Source organism: Syzygium oleosum, unplaced genomic scaffold, assembly GCF_021117445.2.
Source record: "Syzygium oleosum isolate NSW1041296 unplaced genomic scaffold, Sole_v2.1 Sole_v2.02, whole genome shotgun sequence".
Lineage (NCBI taxonomy): Eukaryota > Viridiplantae > Streptophyta > Magnoliopsida > Myrtales > Myrtaceae > Syzygium > Syzygium oleosum.
In genome coordinates this window covers 1737000-1757985 of record NW_026607486.1, presented here as the reverse complement: position 1 = coordinate 1757985, position 20986 = coordinate 1737000, and the positions used below count along the sequence as shown (strand labels likewise).

The following is a 20986-nucleotide window of genomic DNA, read 5'->3' as shown; positions in this document are numbered from 1 at the left end:
GTAAGATCCTTGCTAGTTTCCGCGTCAATTTCATAACAGAAGGAATCTCATAAACAACGTGTTGTTGTTGCGGTCAACAAGACATATCAATGCAGAATGATACATGAATTAATGGGGAGCAGACTTAACATTGATTTTACACATGAGGAGGAGATGGTTGAGATATACATATGAGTTGTGTTCAAAAGTCCCACACTAGAGAATTGCCGTGGTGTGTAACAGTTAATATAAGTTGGTCTATAATTCATTGACTAAACTTTTGAGTGAATATGAGTCAAACTGGATATGTTGACAGGGTCGTACTTTAGCTTATCTTAGCGATATGCCCCCATGTAAATGTATCGGGTTTCTAATGTGCACTTCCAACTAAAAAGGTGATATTGAGTCTTGCAATAGTAAATAGCCAAACTCAATCTTCAAGGACTCATAGATAACATTTGCATTTTTTACGCTCTCTCGAAGGAAGAGTTATTAATCAGTTTCATGTGAAATAAGGTAATTAGGTCCTTAATCTTAGCCTATAAATCCGACTGTGATTCTCCATTAATCTAAGGATTTTTCAAAAGTTCCTGAGACATAGATTGGAAGACACAAAGTACCACGTAAGTTGTACCAATCTGAATGGTTTGTTCCCTTGTTCGTACGGGGTTCAATCTAATGCATCTTCAGTACATCATCAAAGACTTATTCTTGGACAACTATGGCTGGAGATTGCAATTTATCCGCTGTGTGTTTGTGTTATGATTGTATTTTTTTGCCTACACTAGATACAGGTTAGTATAACAATTACACCCATGTAATGATTAATTGATCATCTTATAATGATGTTTGCATATGGGGAATTCTCTGGTACTATTCCGTGATTGTTTTAACTATCTCAAATGTTGATATATTTTGTTATAAATTTTAGAACCAAACACACTTTTGCTTGGATCGACGGTTGAAATGATAGGGACACTGTATGAACATGCACTTGTCACCTGGAGCCAAATGATTCTACCCGATGCTTGTATATGATACGTCACTTTTTAAATTCCGATCTGTTTCACCAAAGGAATTGTCCTTCGATCGTATAGGAAAAAGGTGGCCTCATACTTGTCTCTTCCGTATCCCCATTTTTCACTATAAAAGCGATGTTCATTCCCCAACTCATACGTCGGCCTATATGACAATAACAACACCAAACACCTGCCACATACGATGTTCAAATGTTAGTCGTGGAATTCTTTTTCTAAGACAAAAAATTGTATTTTGGTCCAAATACGTTAAATTACGTGAAAATAAGTAATAAATGTGTACAAGAAATACCTGGATTATTTTCCCTGAATCTGATTGCAACCCATCCTCTTTTAGGAACTCCAAATGTATTGACTTTAGGCGGATCGACCAAATTGTAGACTTCAGGGTCTGTCTCGTTGTTGAAAGTTCCTTAGCCGAGTTCAACGACAGAAAAGCTATATCCATGCATATGCATTTGATGATTTGCTGATCCCTCCCACACATTAGTCTCTTGGAAAACTATCTCTACAGCTTTCATTGTAATTTAGCACTTTTACGGCTGTCCCTTCGGCAGCTTCGTCAAGACTGCTCGACAAATCTTATCCCGTGAAATTATACATAACTGGAGGAAGATCGGGAAAATCTGTGATGTACACTCCCAACTTACGTTATATAGAGTTGTGGCGAGTTTCGTATCACCGAAATAACACAAATCATCTGGGCATGACACGCCATTGAAGGAAGTTGTGATGACCATCCTTGTCATCACGTTGTGAGGGACGTCTACCGTATGTTCTTCAGTTGTGTGAAACTCGCTGCAGCACTATAGTAGAGGATCGCCGTAGGAACATGGTGGGAAACTTTAGAGAAATCCATGTCTTCACATGAAAACCGTTGAGCTGCCATGTAATACCTTCGTGTAGATTAATTTGCGTCAACTAATACGTTGATCGTTTGTTCAGGTTCTATCATTAGATATGAGACAACCATTGGTTTTGTCATTGTATGCTCCGTCCACTCCAACCAGCGTCATGTTGTGACCATCAATAGAGAAAGAACATTTATGACCTGACCCCTGCGTTGACTATGGGGAGGAGATTGGTCTTACATAATCAACAAACAAGTGATGGTTTGTTTCTTTAAAATTAATAGCATGAAAATATAACAAAAATGGAATATGTGGAAAAACTATGATGCCTTCAATCTAGACAATTTGATGCTTAATCACACACGTCTATGTAATTTTTTTTTGGTCCAACACGTCTATGTAATTCGAATGCAAGTTAGATTTATGACAGATAAGGAATGCTGAAAGTATTAGTTTTACTTTTTAACACAAAAGTCAATAAGTACCAAGTTTGCAGTATATTTTAGATATGGGTTTCGACTCCCACATTCTACAAAGAGGCAGGACAAAAGTCTAAGAGTGAGTTGAGAGTTAGAGTAGGATAGACAAAAAAAAAAAATGTAATTAATTGAACTAGTCACATTAAGACCGCCTATAGACAACTCCATCTCTAACGCTAATTTAGAAAAGTTCCTTCTTTATACCAAGAACCTGCAAATTGTGAAAGGAAATGGGAAATCAAATTACTTTAATCATTCTAATTAGGGAATCTGATCTTCACTATAAGATAAAGAGATGTAATGATTTCAAAGATATAACAATATTGAGAAAACCCCCTATATTTTTTTGAAGATGACAAAACTATTAATGGTTTATGTCAGACTTGATAAATGCGATAAGTGTTTATGTTTCGGGTAATATACATGCTGAAAGGATTCTCTATGACTGAAAAACCTATGTGAACAAGTGGAATGAAAATTTATATTGACTTGAAAAGGCAAAATTTTATGTCTACATATTATCACTGCCAAACTATCTTGGTAAGAACAATTGATCATATCCAAGAAGCCTGAAGCTAGTGAACTGCATGAATACCAGAAAGTGAGCTATTTGAATATCAGCTAAATTTCTGAATGAATATTATCAAGGGTTTCATCTGATTATCAATAAGACAGACACTGAATATTAGTAAGGAAGACGCTGGATATCAGCAAGGTAAATACTAAATATTATCAAATATATACTTGAATATCAATAGAGGAATGCATTGTTGAATATTAGCAGAATACTTGTTCTACCTGTGATGACAATCTTGTCACATATTTCAAGACCATTATTTTGAGATATTTAATCTCATATCTCTACAGCTTATGATAATGGTACGGATTCCATCTTAAGAAGGTATTGATTAATTTTCTATCTTAAGATTATCTTTGCGGAAATATTCAATCATACAAAATATCTTAATAGATTGGTAATCATCCCGAAGGCAAGATTCTTTCTATAGTTGAAGAACTTCACTTATGGAAACAAAGATTTGTTTGTATGGGTGAGCAAATCATTAGGATCTCTAATTGTTCTAACTCAATGGCTACCCTAGTCTTCTTGTCAATTGTCTAACAGCTAGCATGGAGATTGATCCACGTAGAAGATTACACACCGGGAAGTTTTGGGCTGACGATTATAAAAGAAGACCCAGGAGCTAAAGAGAGAGATAGATTGAAAGAAAACAATTCCAAAGTTTGAGAGAACTTTACAAATTCTAGTTGTCTTCTGTGAGCTTACAATTGTAATCAGTTGAGAAGTGTTGGCAGTGTGATAGTTAGTGCCTTGGTGTGAGATAAAGAGCCCTATTTGCTTGTGTGTAAGCATCAACAACTTCGAGGAGAAGTACTTGGTATGAAGAAGCACTTACTATTATAATTTCTCATTGATTTTTCTAGTGGAATTCAACCAATAAGTTGTCAACGTAGAAGAGTAGACGTAGGGTTACACTAAGCCGAACCACTATAAGTTCTATGAGTAAAATTTTCTATCTCTGTGCTCATACTTATTTACTGCTTGATAAAATAACTGCACTTGATAACCTAGATATTACCATAATCTGATCATATTCACACTCAGTTTTACTTATTGTTGATCATATTCATCTTGACTCATTTAATTGCACAATATTTAGTCAAGATCTCATGAAATCACCTATTCACCCCCCTCTAGGTCATATTTTTAGCCTCTATGAAACAACACTCTATTCCTAGCCTCTAGGTTTATGTCCAAAGGAGTCTTATAAGAAATCTTCAGAGCATGTACCGGGCTCGATTTCGTGTTTTCCATTTGGCGTATGGAATGGAAATAGTGATCCTTCATGTGGTAGAATGACAATAGCAACATGTAGGTAAATCTTGTCCACTCATTGTGGACATGCCACCAAACATTTCATTCTTCTTCAGTGAAATTCACTTCATACTTAAAATTTGTTTCTGATGGAGTAGCACATTAAGTAATATATTCAGGAGCATCTGGCCATGGATTTTGCGGTTACGTCACCAAACATTGTGGGCATGCTACCAAACAGTTCATTCTTCTTCAATGAAATTCATTCCATACGTAAATATTGTTTTTGATGGGATAGCACATTGAGTATATTCCGGACCATCTGCCCATGGATTTTGCGATTACGTCACCCCGTGCCTACAAATCAGTGAATTCAATCACATTATAAATGAACCCCACGAGCTAGACAGCTTTTGTTTGCATTACAACACTGGATGTCTTTTTTGCACATTTTTAAGATGAAATATAGTCTCGTCATACCACCCGCCTGGGTGGCGCTGCTGGAGCGCGCACTCTTCCTCTCGCAAAAGGTTGAGTGTTCGAATCCCGGGCGCCGCAGGGTGACTTAACCGGTGGCACGTGTGTGGTGGCTAGCACGTGTCGCCCCCAGGGTTTACTCCCCGGCTGTCGGCCGTGCGGGGGTTCCCTGAGTTACCAAAAAAAAAAAAATAGTCTCGTCATCAAGTAGAGAAATATAATCCGAGATACAACATCGCTTCACTTATAGTTTATTTCTATTTTGCATCTCCAACGTGCACTTATTTCGATTTAGTTGTCTATCGCATCTCAAACTAACAATAAGAGAGCAATAAAAGATTTGGAACAAGATGAACAGGATAAAGTACCAGTGAAGAGTGTCACCCGTGAAGTCCTTGATTATGAACCTTCACATACGCAAGATCGCCTTTTTTAACGCGAATCGTTGGCCCAGGAAGACTGTCATTCACCACTTTGTGGTTGTGCAATTATTCGTGACATTGATTTCTCTCAGCTGCGTGAAAAAAAGTGAACGTTGTGTAAATATGTACATGTTACCGAACGATCAAATCTCCACATGCGGAAAATCAAACAATCATCATGTACTAGGTTTAGCCGATAGGTTGGCAGGTCCCTCTATAGGGTCCCCAAATACAAATTCTGCTAGATGTTCTTTCACGATTTACCTAGTGATGGTCCACAACGGAGAAAAAAGAAGAAGAAAGAAAGAAAAGAACTCGATCATCCCGTTGATTCTCTGCTTGGTGATGGTGACAAAAGTGAAGAAATTACGTCGTCCGCTCACGTGGAGGCTCCGGCAAAGTACAGTCCATGGGACTCCAACTCACACTCGTTGCTACAAGATGCGTGTTCTAAATGTGTCGCACCTTTTCTAATGGTGTATGTGAATTAGGTTCACGTATACCAAGTGCATTTAAGGATTTTTTTTTCCGGAAGCTCAGTGCGCAATGCCTCGATCGATTCTCTTTCTCTCACTTCTTATATAGGGGGAAGACAACCTCGGCAGCGGTGGGATCAAAAGCAGATGATGCTTTTGACCACGAAAAACCCTAAATTGGTACACCCGTAATAAATTTACCCCAAACTAATTTTTTTGACCACCGAAAACCCCAAATTGGTATACTTATAACAAATTTACCCCAAACCGATACATTTGTGACAAATTTACCCTATGTTAGTGTTGACACCTATTTTTAATTTGCCCAAAATTAATTACACAAAATTTAGGGATTAATTTTCTTTAATTCCTAAAACAAAAAAATATTTCTATTTAAATGCATTGCATATAGACATTAGGCATATGTGCATTAATAGGGCCTATTAGAGCATATTTTCTTATATTTTAAACAAAAATTAAAAAAAAAAAAAAAAAAATTCGAGTCGGGCCGGGTCGGAGCTGGGCCGACCCGGCCCATTTCCTTTTTCCTTTTTCCCCCGGGCCCGGCCCTTTTTCTTTTCGTTTTTTCCCCCATGCGGGCCCGACCCGCCTTCTTCTCCTTTTCTCCTTCTCCCCACGCCGGTTGGGCCTGGCCCGGCCCGGCCCTCCTCCTTCCTTCTTCCCCCCCCGTCGCTCTCGCCGCCCCTGTTCGCCTCTGTGCTCGACGGAAGCGTGACGCACGGCGGCGCCGCTTCTCGCCGTCGCTGTCCGGCCAGAGGAAGGCCGGATGAGCACGCCGACGGGACTGGCATTAATGGCCAGTCCCGTCCTCCCCATTTCCCCTCTCCCTTATCCTCTCCTCCCTCTCGGTTCTCTGCACCCTCTCTGCACCGACCCCCCCCTCTGCTCTGCACCGGCCTGCAATGGCCACGAAAGTCGTGGCGTGGCGTAGGCCGGTGCAGGCCGTCGTCACGCCGACGCAGAGAGGCAGAGAGACGCGTCGTCGCCGCCTATAAAAGCCAGAGAGAGAGAGAGAGTCCCGGTCGGCCATTTTGGAGAAAAATACAGAGGGAGCGTGAGAGCGTGAACCGAGAAGAGAGAGGAGCCTCGGAGGGTCTTGCAGGTCCCAGCCGGCCTCGTCGTCACCAGCAAGCCGACCGGCAACCCCCGGAAGCAGCCCCGGTCGGCCATTTCCGGCGAAACACAGAGAGAGAATAGAGAGAGAGAGGGAGCAAACCGAGGCCACGCCGGAGCAGGAAGGAGAACCAGCAGCGTCACCGTCGCCTACGGAGCAGCCGGAGACCCCCCAGAACGCGCCGTCGACCGGTGAGCCCCCCGGCCGAGAACCGCCTCTGTTTTCCCCTGTTTTCCGGCGTGGTTGGGCCGGGACTCGCGCCGGCCGTTTCGTGCGAATCCCGGCCCATACCGATGTCGTTCCCGGTCCCCACTCGCCGTCGGAAGTGAGCCACAGTCGCCGGAGCGGACCGAGTCGCCGGAGGAGGCCAAAATGCCTCTATTATTGTCATGCCCGCCAACCGTTTGTCAAATTGTCTCACAGAGCTCGGTTTGTGTTTGAGCTTCGTCGGAGAGTAGGGGGCCGAACGGTGACTCAACCGACTCAGGTAAGTGTTGAGGAGACCATCAGGGACCAGAGGGAACCCGAATCGTGATCTGGGTACGTCGGCCAAGTTCCGATCGGCGTCCGGTTTGACGAGTTCCGATCGGGGCTTGGCCGGCGATCATTCAGGCCGGTTCCCCGGCGACCGGGCATCAAACACTCCTCAGCTCGATGAGCTGATGAGAACGATGCCACTGGCCGGACGAAACATCCGGCGAATCGCCGGATTTTCGTCCGGTCAGTGGCCCCCGGAGTTTGAGGCTTGGACACCGGCTGAACCGGTCCGGTCCTGTTCAAAAACCGGTTCAGGGCCGGTTCATCGATTCGGGTCAATCAGACCCAACCCGGATCCAATTATCCGACCCGAATTAATCAATTCGGGTCGGTTTCGTGGATCCGGGTCGGTTCCGATCGGACCCGGATCCGATCGCCTGACCCGGATCCGGAGATCCGACCCGGTCAACGTTTCGGATCGGATCCGTTGACTCGGGTCGGATCCGACCGACCCGGATCAGCAGATCCGACCCGGGTCAACGCCCGGGTCGGATCCGTTGACCCGGGTCGGATCCGACCCGGTTAATATTATATTATTATTTTATTTTATTTAAAAAATAAAAAATTTAAAAATTTTAAAAAATTTTAAAAAAATTTAAATTTTAAATTTTTTTTTTCCTTCTTCTGTATTATTATTATTTTTTTTTTCTTTCGAAAAAAAAAAAAAAAAATTTAATTAATTAATTAAATTTTTTTTTTATGTTATATCTAAGTGTTTTAATTTATTGTATTATTATGCATGTTTTTTGTCTTGTTTAAATTAGACAAGCCTGAGGTTACGCGGTAGTATTTTGCATGTTAGTTTTTATTACCGTTGTATTGTTATGCATATTTTTAATACAATTACATGAGTGTTGTATTTTTGAATGTCATCTGACTTAGTTAAGGTTAGAACCTTAGGCTGCATGAATTGCTGTGTTCCTGACTGCTGATCGTTCCTGATTATGCACTCGCTTGATCACCTCACATGTTAGGAGAAAGGTCCTAAAATCAATCCAAATTGCCTGACAAATGTTTTCAGAAATGAATAGGGTAAAATGGTACCGAAAGGGCATTAGTTATCCAACTAGTGTAACCAAGTCCCCGAATCAGTTAATCTCTGGTTCGTAGGAATAGGGTGATTCTCCCATCACCCTATTTGGGTTTCTAATCGGCCCACCCCAAATCGATTAGTGGCGACTCCTTGGTATAAACCACTTGCATGTTAAATACTTAAACCCTAAGTCGCGATATGGTATGGGCTTGGGAGGGCCCGAGTTAAGTCCCGAACCTAGACTTAGCACGTACCAGGCGAGCCCCCCTTTTATTGCATGGTGTTTAAAAAAGGGCTCGGGAGTTCGGTCGCGACAGTTAGTTTCCGTTAAATTAGATTATTACCACGAAAAATCACAAACTGGTATACCTGTGATAAACGGAGGTCAAAACGCAAACTGGTACATCCGTCAACTGTCACGTGTCATTCAACTCAGCAATTTAACGGTGAAATTTAACATAAACTATAAGAGGGTAAATTTCTCTTGTGTACCAATTTGGGAGGGGGGCTTTGGTAGTAAAAAAATTAGTGTTGAGTAAATTTGTCATAAGTGTACCAGTTTGAGATTTTTCATGGTATTAACCCTTTTTATTTTACATACTTATCTAGGAAATAAGACGTAAGTGAAGGATTATCATTGCTTTACTTCACGTAAATGAAAAGAATAGGGATGGTCATATGGACGGACTCTCCCTTCTCTTCATTCCCATGTTTCAATACGCGTTGTAGTAGTGGACATTATTAGCTTGAGCTCCGAGGAGGACAATTCCTAGACAAAGTAAGATCACACCGACGAAAAGTGTCCGAGGCATTTTCGACCAAAAAAAAAAAAGTGTCCGAGGCATTGGATGATGATTTGGAGATGTTCACGATCATTCAACGCTCTACTAGTTCTACTTTTCTCTTTCTCTTTCCATTTACTGGTCGTGAGCTCGTACGGGCTCTCTTCATTTCAAAGTATGAGCAATGGAGGCACGCCCGACGAGTCAGCTGACAATCATCTGGTAAATGCCGCGCAGACAACAACCTTAGAATGTCGGGTGAGCATTTTTAAATTGAAACACGTGACAATTCATGGATACACATGCCACATATTTCAGTGACCTTCCTCCAATGGGATTGGTACTTTCGATGTCTCGGGCTTGAAGGTGGAATTATTCGTTGAATCGAGTAATGATTTAAAATGATCACGCACCGCCGATTTGATTATGCGGGATTCACGTGGAATCCACCGTTTTCATTAGTCAAAATGTTGGAATCTTTCTCTTGGGAAATACACTTAATGTAGTCCACTTTGTCACATTATCATGCTTTGAGAATACTTTATCAAAAGGGTGATGTCGAGTCTCATAATATTAAATAGTCAAAGCTAAATCTTGGACAAGTCATCACTACAGAAAAACATCTTTTTTCCAACGACAAATTGGAAAAAATTATTTGGAAAAAGAATTTCCAACGAATTTTCGAACGAAAAAAAATTCGTCGGTAATTCTTCGTTGCAAATTTTTCCAACGAAAAATTTCAATTTTCGTTGGAAATTTGTGACGAAATTTTTTTCGTTGGAAAATTCGTTGGAAACACTACAAAAAAAACAACTTTTTTCCAACGAAAAATTTGGAAATCCAACAAAAAAAATTTTTGGTTTAAAAATCGTGGCAAAATTAGTTTCGTCGTGACAAAAATCGTGCGGGCGAGGGCCAGCCTCGCCGCCGGCGAGCTCGAGGTCGCCCAGATCTGGACGAGCTCAAGCTCGCCTAGATCTGGGCGAGTTCTGGGCGACCTCGAGCTCGCCGGCCATGGCGACCTCGAGCTCGCCGGCCATGGCGAGCTCGGCCCTCGCCATGACCGGCGAGGGCCAGCCTCGTCGCCGGTGAGCTCGAGGTCGCCCAGATCTGGGCGACCTCGAGCTTACCGGCCATGGCGAGCGTTCTGGGCGACCTCGAGCTCGCCGGCCATGGCGAGCTCGGCCCTCGCCATGGCCGGCGAGGCCCAGCCTCGTCGCCGGTGAGCTCGAGGTCGCCCAGAACTCGCCCAGATCTAAGCGAGCTCGAGCTCGCCCGCCATGGCGAGGGCCTCGCTCACGGCGGTCGCACTCAGCCTCGCCGCCGTGAACGCGACGAACACCACCCCCTTCATCGGCCAGATGCTCGGCGGCGGCGGGGGGAGCTTGGGCCCGGCGGTGGAGCAGTGCCTCAGCGAGTGCGCCGACCAGTACGCGGACGCGGTGGAGCAGGTGGAGGCGTCGATCGCGGAGAGAGAGAGAGAGAGAGAGAGAGAGAGAGAGAGAGAGAGAGAGAGAGAGAGAGAGAGAGAGAGAGAGAGAGAGAGAGAGTGGAAATTGAGAATCGTTGCGGGAATAATGAGCGCGAAAATGTTGAATAAGGAAGGAGTAGGGTTTTCGTTGCAAAATTCGTGGGAAATTTCCCACGAATTTTGCAACGAAAATTGTACACACTAAAATAATTGCCTGGAAAATTGAAATTTGTGGGAAAATTCGTTGGAAATTTCCAACGAATTTTCCCACGAATTTAAAAAATGCCGAACAATACCGGGTTTTTTTGAATTCGTCGCAAAATTCGTTGGAAATTTCCAACGAAAAATTTTTCGTCGCTAATTTCCAACGAATTTTGCGACGAAAAATTTTTCGTTGGAAATTTCCAACGAATTTTGCGATGAAAAATTTTTCGTCATTAATTTCCGACGAATTTTACTTTTCGTTGGAAAATTTGTCGCAAATTTGCGACGAAAATTTTTTCGTCGCAAATTTTCGTGGCAAAAATCCAGTTTTTTTGTAGTGCATAGATAAGATTCGCATTTTCATGTCTCTCTCGATGGAAGAGGCATTGCTCAGGGTCACGTGAGACAAGGTCACCGGTATCTAGGCTAGCTAATAACTATAATCGGGATTCTCCAGCAGTTTTAAGGGCTTTCCAAAAGTTCATGAAATAGATTAGAAGACACTAAATACCATGTAAGTTATATCAATTTAAATGGTTTGTGCGCTTGTTTGTGCGTGGTTCAATCTAAGGCATCTTCAGTACGTCATCAAAGGCTTATCTTGGGCAACTATGGCTGGAGATTAGAGTTTAGTCCTCCGTGTGTTTGTGTTGTGCTTGTATTTTTATGCCTACACTAGATCCAGTTTTGTGCATTTACTACACTCATGAAATGATTAATTGATCACCTTATAATGATGTTTACAAATGAGGAATTCTCTAATACTATTCCGTGAGTGTTTTGACTATATCAGTTGTTGATATATTTCGTTGTAAATTTTAGAACCAAACGTAGATTCGATTGGATCGACGGTCGAAATGATTGGGAGACTGTATCTTGATAGAAAGAATGATTGATCAGAATCCCCATTTAACGGTCGCACCACATATGTGCGATCAATCATTGGGTGTACATACATCCTATTCAAGACACAAATTGATTAAATAATTACTATGACATTCATGTGATCTATTTGCAAAAAAGATTTATTGGTTACACCATAATGAATTTATATTCGTGCCTAAAATACTTTAGGGAAAATACAAAAAACGTAACTGAGCTTTGATCATGATACCAAAAACATCTCTCTACTTTTAAAATTACAATTTTCACACCTCACTTTAGCAGTACTGTACATTTATTCTTAGTTTTACTATTTCTCTTTACAGTATCCCATACTTTTCTCCCACACACCAAATGTAGAAATCCTTACTACAAAAATTAAGGGCAAAAGCCATTAAAAATATTAAATTATGTTTACTATGATATGTTTATCCTAAATTTTTTTCCGTGCATAAAAAATCATTAATCTGTACTTGTGCGACACGATTACCCTTCGTCCAAATTTTGTCTGTGAGAACTGTTAAAAATCTACCTACATGGACACTAGAAAGCAAACAGTGTTGACATGGTGCCCGCATGGCTTAAGTGAAATAAAAACGATATTGTTTTGACTGAAAAATTTAAAGGAACTTTGACGGAGGGTAAATGTATCATATAGGCACAAGTTTTGGGCTTTTAATGTCACAAGAAAAAAATTCAGGGTATACGTGTTAAAGTGGGCATAATTTAGGGTTTTTAATATTGCAAAAAAAGTTGAGGATAAATGTGTCACGGTAGGCATAATTTTAGATTTTTTTGTGCCTTTTTCCCAAAAATTAAAGGGTAGTCACCTAAGCTCAGCCGCCACAAACAGTCGCTTGCCACTGCAACCACCCGAATGTAGTTCTCGATGTAGAGAATTAATAGAACATCATCAATATGCTACTCCTCATGCCAAACTCACCACTTTGTTAACAATTGAATTGGTAAATGGGCTTCATATGGACAATATCTAGAAAGCAAACTTGATCATTGGACGAGCCTGGGTGAGTCGGGTCTCGTACCAAACCTACAAATTATCCTGACCAGTCCATTTGATTTCCATTTTAGGTTTAGGTTTGTTTTCTTTTGCTTATTATTATTATTTTTCATATGCATGGAACCCAATGAGAAGCATGTGATTGGAGTCTATGTAATCTTCTGACATCCTTTTCGAGCCACCACGTATTTCTAGGATTGTTCAATCGCCATGACATAAGAGGCGACATGGCTGGGCTGTTCTAGCTATATTTTCGGGCCACCACGAATTTCTATGATTGTTTATTCGGCATAACTCTTTGGTCGGCGTAGATGCTAGGGGTGTGCAAAAGAACCGGGACCCGCCCGGACCGCCAGGAACCGGTGGTTCCCAAGGGAACCGGTTCGGTTCCCGGTTCCAATTTTTTGGAACCGGTACTGTTTGGGCCGGTTCCCGGTGTGGAACCGCCCACCCGCCCACCCGGACCGGACCGGTAATATAATAATAATATATTTTATTTTTTAAATTTTTAATTAAAAAAATCTGACCAAAAAAATTTAAAAAAAAAAGAAGAAAATTTGTTATCATGTCTGAAGCTCTTGTGTAGTTAGGATACCTTGGTCATTTTTCCCAATAATTAATGGGTACCCACTTGATTTATGGATGATGTGATTAATATAATCGATCATAGTGTAGGAATTGTATGAAAAGTTATGTTGTTTTCCTTTTGTTCTGTTGATCCGATGTTGGTCCATAGATTTTATTTTTTTTTTGTCTAGGAAAACTTGTTGAGACCGGTTCCGTGGACCCGCCCAAGAACCGGACCGGACCGGACCGGCAATCCAGTTCTCGGGCGGGTCCATGGAACCGACGGGCGGTTCTCGGTTCCAATTTTTGGAACCAGTCCTGTAGCGAGCGGTCCACGGTTCCGGGGTGGGAACCGCCCACCCGGACCATGCACACCCCTAGTAGATGCGTAGTCAAATTTTGGATAATGATTTTTAATTTTTGAAAAGAAAATTATTTTTCTAAATTTAAGTATAGATTTTCCGCTGATTAGAAAAATATTTTCTGTTGACTCATTTTTCTAAGCGAATCAAAAATCAGAAAATAAGGAAAATATAATATTTTCTACAAAACAAACGGAGCCTTAGATCATAAATTATTTTCTCCCTCTTCGGATTCAACTCAAAGCCAATCGTTCATACGGAGCATATGAGCCAACATTAGTCGTATAGGCGCATTACTGGAAGAAGTATCTTTTTCATATATTACTCTCATAAAAAGGTATTATCAAATTATATTGCAAACAAAAAAAATCACGTTTAGACATTTGTCTTTTAAGTATGTCCATTGAATTTATTGTTTAAGGTATTTGGTCTTTTGAAATGAATGAGATATTTAGTGATACGTCCCATCGAATATCATTAGTAATTACTATCATAAAGCTATATTTAAAAGGAGAAAGTGATTGACTATAAATCTCTCAATACGAAGAAGACCTAAACGACAATATAATCAAGCTCTTGTAGTCATAACCATCAAACCAATCGTCGAGAAAAGTCCCTTTGTCGAAAGTCTTTTAATTAGGTGCAACAAATGTCGCGACTTCCCCATACGGTGCACCATCTAGGGTTGGCTGATGGATTACAAAGTTTAAACCTAACTTGGACTCTCCCAAAGCCACATCAATTCATGACTTAGGTTCAAATTATTAACATGCAAATCAATTTTATCTATAAGTCTCTACTAATCAATTTTTGGTAGGTCGATTAGGTACCCAAGTAAAGCATAGAAGAAATTCCTTACTTCTACGGACCAGAGATTTAATGAGTCCGGGGACTTGATTACACTAATTAATCAATTAGTATCATTTCGGTACCTAACCTTGTTCAATCATCAACAAAAATGTTGAAGCAGCTTAAGGTTTCATTCCTAACTAGGTCATGTCACGCCCCGTACCCCACGAAGGATGAGCATCCCGCTTATAGGTCGAAATAGTAGTGCGACGCTCCCAGGCTACGTCACCGACCCGAAACCCAAATCAGAGAAAACACGCCTCATGCGGAAACGACGTATATATAATAAATATATATATACATCCAGACAATTTAAAAGCAACCATGAGTGGCAAGAGAAAACAAATTACGATCGATTAAACCCCCATATACATTATCCATCTATAAACAAAAAGGTACATCAAAAGGCCACGAACAAAAAGGGATCGGTGACCTAGGGGTGTCAACTAACTACCGGAGGGGTACGGTCAAAAAGTGTCGACCCTCACTCCTATACTGATATCTAACCTACGGTACCCAGTCAGGATCAGAACCCGACGACTCCGAAGAACTCTCGAATCACTCTTGATCCTCCTCAGAACTCATGGCCTCCAACTCTGTCTCGGCTCGGGGTCTTGCTCCTCGTACTCGTCTATGTCCATAGGCTCGGGGGCTTCTCGTCCACCGCTCCGGAGCTGGATCGACTATCTCCGGCTCGAAGGCTAATCCACCAAGCTCCTCGTGCTCTTCCTTTTCTTCCACAATCTCGTACTCAACCTCAGAATCAGGATTGCCCTCCATATCAACATCTACTACATCACCGTCTGGACACTGAATATCTAGCTGACCCTCTCCCACAAACGGGACGTCGGCGGACCTGATGGGACCGAATTCTACTCCAAAACGATCCCGAAACACCAGGCTAGGTACTCGTGAGTCTCAAAGTGAGCTAAGCCTACGTCTACCCATACTAAAGCATAGTGTCTATAGTACTTCTCCCCGTTCCCCACGGGGTGCACGGTCAGCGTACGCTCTATATGGTGGGGAATCCCAAAGCGTAACGGTGCATCGTCGAACTTCATGGCGGGAGATCTGAAAAGTCGGTTTTACTACAACCGTGAGAAAACTCAGCAAGTAAAAATCACTAATCCTAAACTAGGCTAATGTGCACCTCTAGAGGGTAAATAAAACACATAAATCACTGAACCAGTAGAACAATCAATATAAGTTCACCCGGGCCCATAGCCCAATTCACTACTCCGCCATGCAGGTTAGACTTTTAATATCAATATAAAACATATTCAATTTCTCCCGACCCGAAGGCCACAATTTCTCCCGACCCGAAGGCCCGACCCGAAGGCCACAATTTCTCTCGACCCGAAGGCCCGACCCGAAGGCCACAATTCCTCCCGACCCGAAGGCCCGACCCGAAGGCCACAATTCCTCCCGACCCGAAGGCCCGACCCGAATGCCACAATTTAATATAACTCAAGCATGTACATCGTTTCACTCAATTTCAACCAATCACAACTTGATATACAAAACATATGTTCGGGAATTCAAGCCAAATCCTGATATCAAATTTACCAAGCATAATTATGATCAAATTAGACTTATGCCACTCATTCCCGGCTTTCCCAAACAATTTCATTCTAGTTCAAGAACTCCACATTTTATCCGCGCAATCCTTTCCAAGGTAATTCAATGCGCCTAAGGCCCGCCTTGGGCACTTTGGTCTCAATAACCATTCTCACCAATTCGGGTCATTCAATAGGATTATACAAGTCCTAATCAACCCCTAAAATGCCTAAGTTCTTGCCATCAAATAATCATCCATTAAATACTCAACTTGGACGATTTGCACAAATTCGGTACTGAATGAACAGTACCAGGGGAGGACACATTTTGTCAACTAAACTATAATTAAACACCCTCATTAGGCTCTAGTCTCAAACCCTAATCACCCAACAATCAAATATACTTAATTAAGCCTCAATTAAGCCTAATTAGTCCCCAAAATGTCCAATTCAAAGTCCTTAGCAATTGAACCCAATTAGTGAAACACTTAGGCAAATTACACAATTTCGGTACTGTATGAACAGTACCAGGGCAGAACACCAATTAGGCCATAATCCACCTCTAACTCACTTCATTAGGCACTAATTAGGTCCCTTAATCAGCCCACACACATATACACCTAATTAGGCCATAATTTAGCTTAATTAACCCTAAATTTACCCATAAATCGCATAAATAGACTAGTTCGGGGTTTAGGGATTTTTACTCGCCTAAAATTGACTCGAGGTGATGGGAGCGGGCAGCCGATTACCGACACGCGGTGAGAATCGACGGCGGCGCTTCGGGGGCAAGCCGGCGGTCACGGCGGCGCCGGCGTGGCTCACGGCCACACACACAACCGAAACAGGGGAGCTGCTGGGCGCATGGGCTGAGGATGGTGGAGAGAGACGGTGAGGGCGAGGTGGTCGACGAGGGCGGCGCACGGCGGTGGACGGCGGCGCGGTGCCGGCGAGGTGAAGACCGGCGGTGTTTCTCTCTCTCTCACCTGGAACAGCTGCTGTGGGGCGGACAATGCGGAGGGTGGGGCCTGGTCGAAATTAGAGGCCGGGGGCGGTGCTGGGGGGGTTCTTTATGGCGGCTGGCTGAGGCTGTACGAGCCTCCGGCGGCGCGTACGTTGTTCCTGGCGTGAACGAAGTGGCGTGGAGCATACGGGCGAGAAACGGCGTGAAGAGGACGATCGTGAGGCTGCTCGGGAGAGAGAACGTGAGCTGAGAGAGACTGAGGAGAGAGAAGAAGAAGGTCAAATGTGGTCAAACTTGGGTGAGTGGAGTCCATGTGTCAACAATCCAAGGGTTTGGACAATTTGCCCTTTAATCCAATGGTCTAGGCTCATTCTCCTCCAATAATGCAAGGGTGAGATGGTCAAATGCCCCTAACCAAGGCTGACCAGGTCTGGTTTGGTCTACTTAACCTTAGTTAGTCCCCAAAATTTATCCAAATTTCGGAATAAATTAAAATGGCCTAGGGGCATTTTCGTAATTTTCCTATCCCGGACCGAAATTTCAATTTTTGTCCATACCGGTCCTATATGTTCATGGGAGACATAATACGGTGTCGGATTCGCGAAATCCACTTTCTAAGCCTTCAAAAATCTCCTGCGAAGTCCCGGGAATAAAATAATATTATTTTTCCAATTTTTGCCGAAATTCCCGTTTTTGTCCAAAACCACTCTAAATGTACGTGGCCACTCCAAAATGACCTTGGCCGTGAAAAATAACCTCAAACGGCCTCCGAATCCAGTCCCGGTGCCCACGGGGGCAAAACCGTAATTTTCCCCAATTTTTGTCGAAATTCCTATTTTCAGCCGTTCTTGTCCCAAACTTACTTGGCCACTATAAACTGACGTCCGTCATACAAAATAGTCGTAATTACCCTTGAAATTTTGATATCGAAGTTCGGCTCAATATCGCGATCAAAATAGCTCGTTTTGAAATCTTAGGATCTCTCACTAACGGGTGGCTATTTAGGTGTTACGCGTATCGACCTAAAACTGTCCGAGTCTCGATAGTCTCAAATCTCGAGAGAAGGTAAGAGATTATCACTAGTACCGGGGGTCGCGATCATTCGGATAAAATTTGGGATTTGTTTGTCAGGCGTACTTTCGGTCGTGCGGAATCACCCGCGATCCAATCGTACGTTACTAACTGTATCAAATCCGTTATCTTCCTAAGATCGGCCCATATTGGCTCAAGATATTCTCTCGACGTTTCTCGAAATCAGTGTCCAATCGCGATCGGTTTCTCGGTCCACGTACCTGTTCCTATTTAGCCTTTCCCATTTGGTTAGTATCCCGTGATTGATCAAGTCCGGGCGAGACTCACTAAAATCACACGAGAATTAATATACGCTTTATTGGTCCCGATAACGGATCAAAATTCAGGATGTTACAACTCTTCCCCCCTTATAAAAATTTCGTCCCCGAAATTTGTACTCTAAACTTGTTCCTCGAACAACTGGGGGTGTTTACGTCGCATGGCCTCCTCGCTTTCCCATGTAGCGCCTTCCATCCCATGGTGTTCCCAGACTACCTTGACCATCGAAATCGTCTTATTCCGTAGTACTCGATCTTTTCGATCTTCAATTCTGACTGGTCTCTCCACGTACGACACCATGTCGTCCACGTCTATTTCTTCATATCTTAGAACGTGTGTCGGGTCTAGTTCATACTTTCTCAACATCGACACGTGGAAGACATTGTGTACCTGGGACAAGTTAGGTGGCAGGGCAAGCCTGTACGCCATATCGCCAATCTTTTCTAAGATCTCGAACGGTCCGACAAACCTCGGACTCAGCTTCCCTTTCTTGCCAAATCGTGATAACCCTTTCATAGGCGACACCTTGAGGAATACATGGTCTCCAACTTGGAATTCCAAAGGTCGTCGTCTCCGATCGGCATAGCTCTTCTGGCGACTTTGAGCTGTCTTCAGCCTTTCTCGGATAATCTTGACAACTTCCACTGTCTGCTGGATCAACTATGGGCCAGTAATACTCCGTTCACCTACTTCATCCCAGCACACAGGAGTCCTACATGCTCTGCCGTATAAGGCTTCAAATGGGGCCATCTGGATACTTTGCTGATAGCTGTTATTATGCGCAAACTCTACCAAATGTAGGTGTTCTTCCCATTTACCTTGGAAGTCCAATACACAAGCCCTTAACATATCCTCGAGGGTCTGAATCGTCCTTTCTGATTGACCGTCAGTCTGTGGATGGTAAGCTGTACTGAACTGCACTTTTGTTCCCAAGGCCGTCTGCAGACTTTTCCAAAAATTCGCCGTAAACCTCGGGTCACGATCTGATGTAATTGTTACCGGCACTCCATGCAGTCTAACGATCTGTCTCACATACAGTTCTGCATACCTTTCCAGCTCGAAATCCTTTCGTACAGCTAAGAAATGTGCCGACTTCGTAAGTCGATCCACAATCACCCAAATGGAATCATGCCCTCTTTGGCTTCTCGGCAATCCGGTTACAAAGTCCATGGTGATGTGTTCCCATTTCCACTCGGGAATTTCCAACAGTCGCAGCAGTCCTCCAGGTTTACAGTGTTGCGCCTTTACCTGCTGACATGTCAAACACTTAGCCACATACCTGGCCACATCCGTCTTCATTCCATTCCACCAATAATATTGGCGTAGATTCTGGTACATTTTCGTACTGCCAGGGTGGATACTGTAATTGCTGCGATGAGCTTCTCTTAGTATCTCTTCCTTAAGCTCAGTATCATCAGGTACACACCATCGTCCTCTAAATTTCAGGATTCCATCATCTGATACTTGGAAATCTGGCTTCCTTGTAGCGACATCCATTTCCACGATTTTCTGAATTTCCTGATCCGTGGACTGCAGCGCCTTAATCTTGGTCTGAATCTCCGGCTCGATTCTCAAAGTAGCCAGCAGATTTGACACATGGCCTAATTCAAATTTAAATTCTGAGTCTTGAAGCTTTTCCAATAACGTCCACTCCTTGATCATCATATGCGCCATACTTGATTTGCGACTTAGCGCATCCGCCACTCGATTCGCCTTTCCAGGGTGGTACATGATGTCGCAATCATAATCTTTCAGAAGTTCCATCCATCTACGCTGCCTCATATTTAGCTCTTTTTGCGAAAACAGATATTTGAGGCTCTGATGATCCGTATAAATCTGGAACTTTTCCCCACATAAATAATGTCTCCAGATTTTAAGTGCAAAAACAATGGCAGCCAACTCTAGGTCATGCGTCGGATAGTTCAACTCGTGTGGTCTCAACTGACGTGACGCATATGCAACTACTTTTCCATGTTGCATTAGTACACAACCGAGTCCTCTGAGTGAAGCATCACTGTAGACCTCAAATCCACCTGGTCCAGATGGAATAGTTAAGACTGGAGCTGTTGTCAGTCTGTGCTTAAGTTCCTGAAAGCTTCGTTCGCACTTGTCATCACATTCAAACTTAACCTCTTTTTTCAGTAATCGCGTTAATGGCATGGCTATCAACGAGAATCCTTCCACGAAACGTCGATAATAACCGGCCAATCCCAAGAAACTCCTGATTTCCGTCACTGATGTCGGTCTGGGCCACTTGAGCACTGCCTCAATCTTAGTTGGATCCACAGATATTCCTTCTCCCGATACAATATGTCCAAGGAATGCTACCTTGCTAAGCCAGAACTCGCATTTGCTGAACTTCGCATAAAGTGCGTGCTCCCTCAACGTCCGTAATACTTCAGTCAAATGCACTTCATGTTCTTCTGGACTCTTCGAGTATACTAGAATATCGTCAATGAACACAATGACGAACTGGTCCAGGAATTCCTTAAAAACTCTGTTCATCAGATCCATGAAAGCTGCAGGGGCATTCGTCAAACCGAATGGCATGACTGTAAACTCGTAATGCCCATACCTCGTCCTAAATGCAGTCTTGGGTATATCCTCCTTCCGAATTCTTAACTAATGATACCCGGTCCGTAGATCAATCTTGGAGAACACTGACGCTCCTTGCAATTGATCGAATAAGTCGTCAATTCTGGGCAGTGGATACTTATTCTT

General features: G+C 42.9%; 1 pseudogene; it reads right to left on the bottom strand.

The window, feature by feature from the left end:
* Positions 1 to 996: 996 nt before the first annotated feature.
* On the bottom strand, positions 997 to 19939 carry LOC115663709 (laccase-15-like; annotated as a pseudogene).
* Positions 19940 to 20986: the final 1047 nt, after the last annotated feature.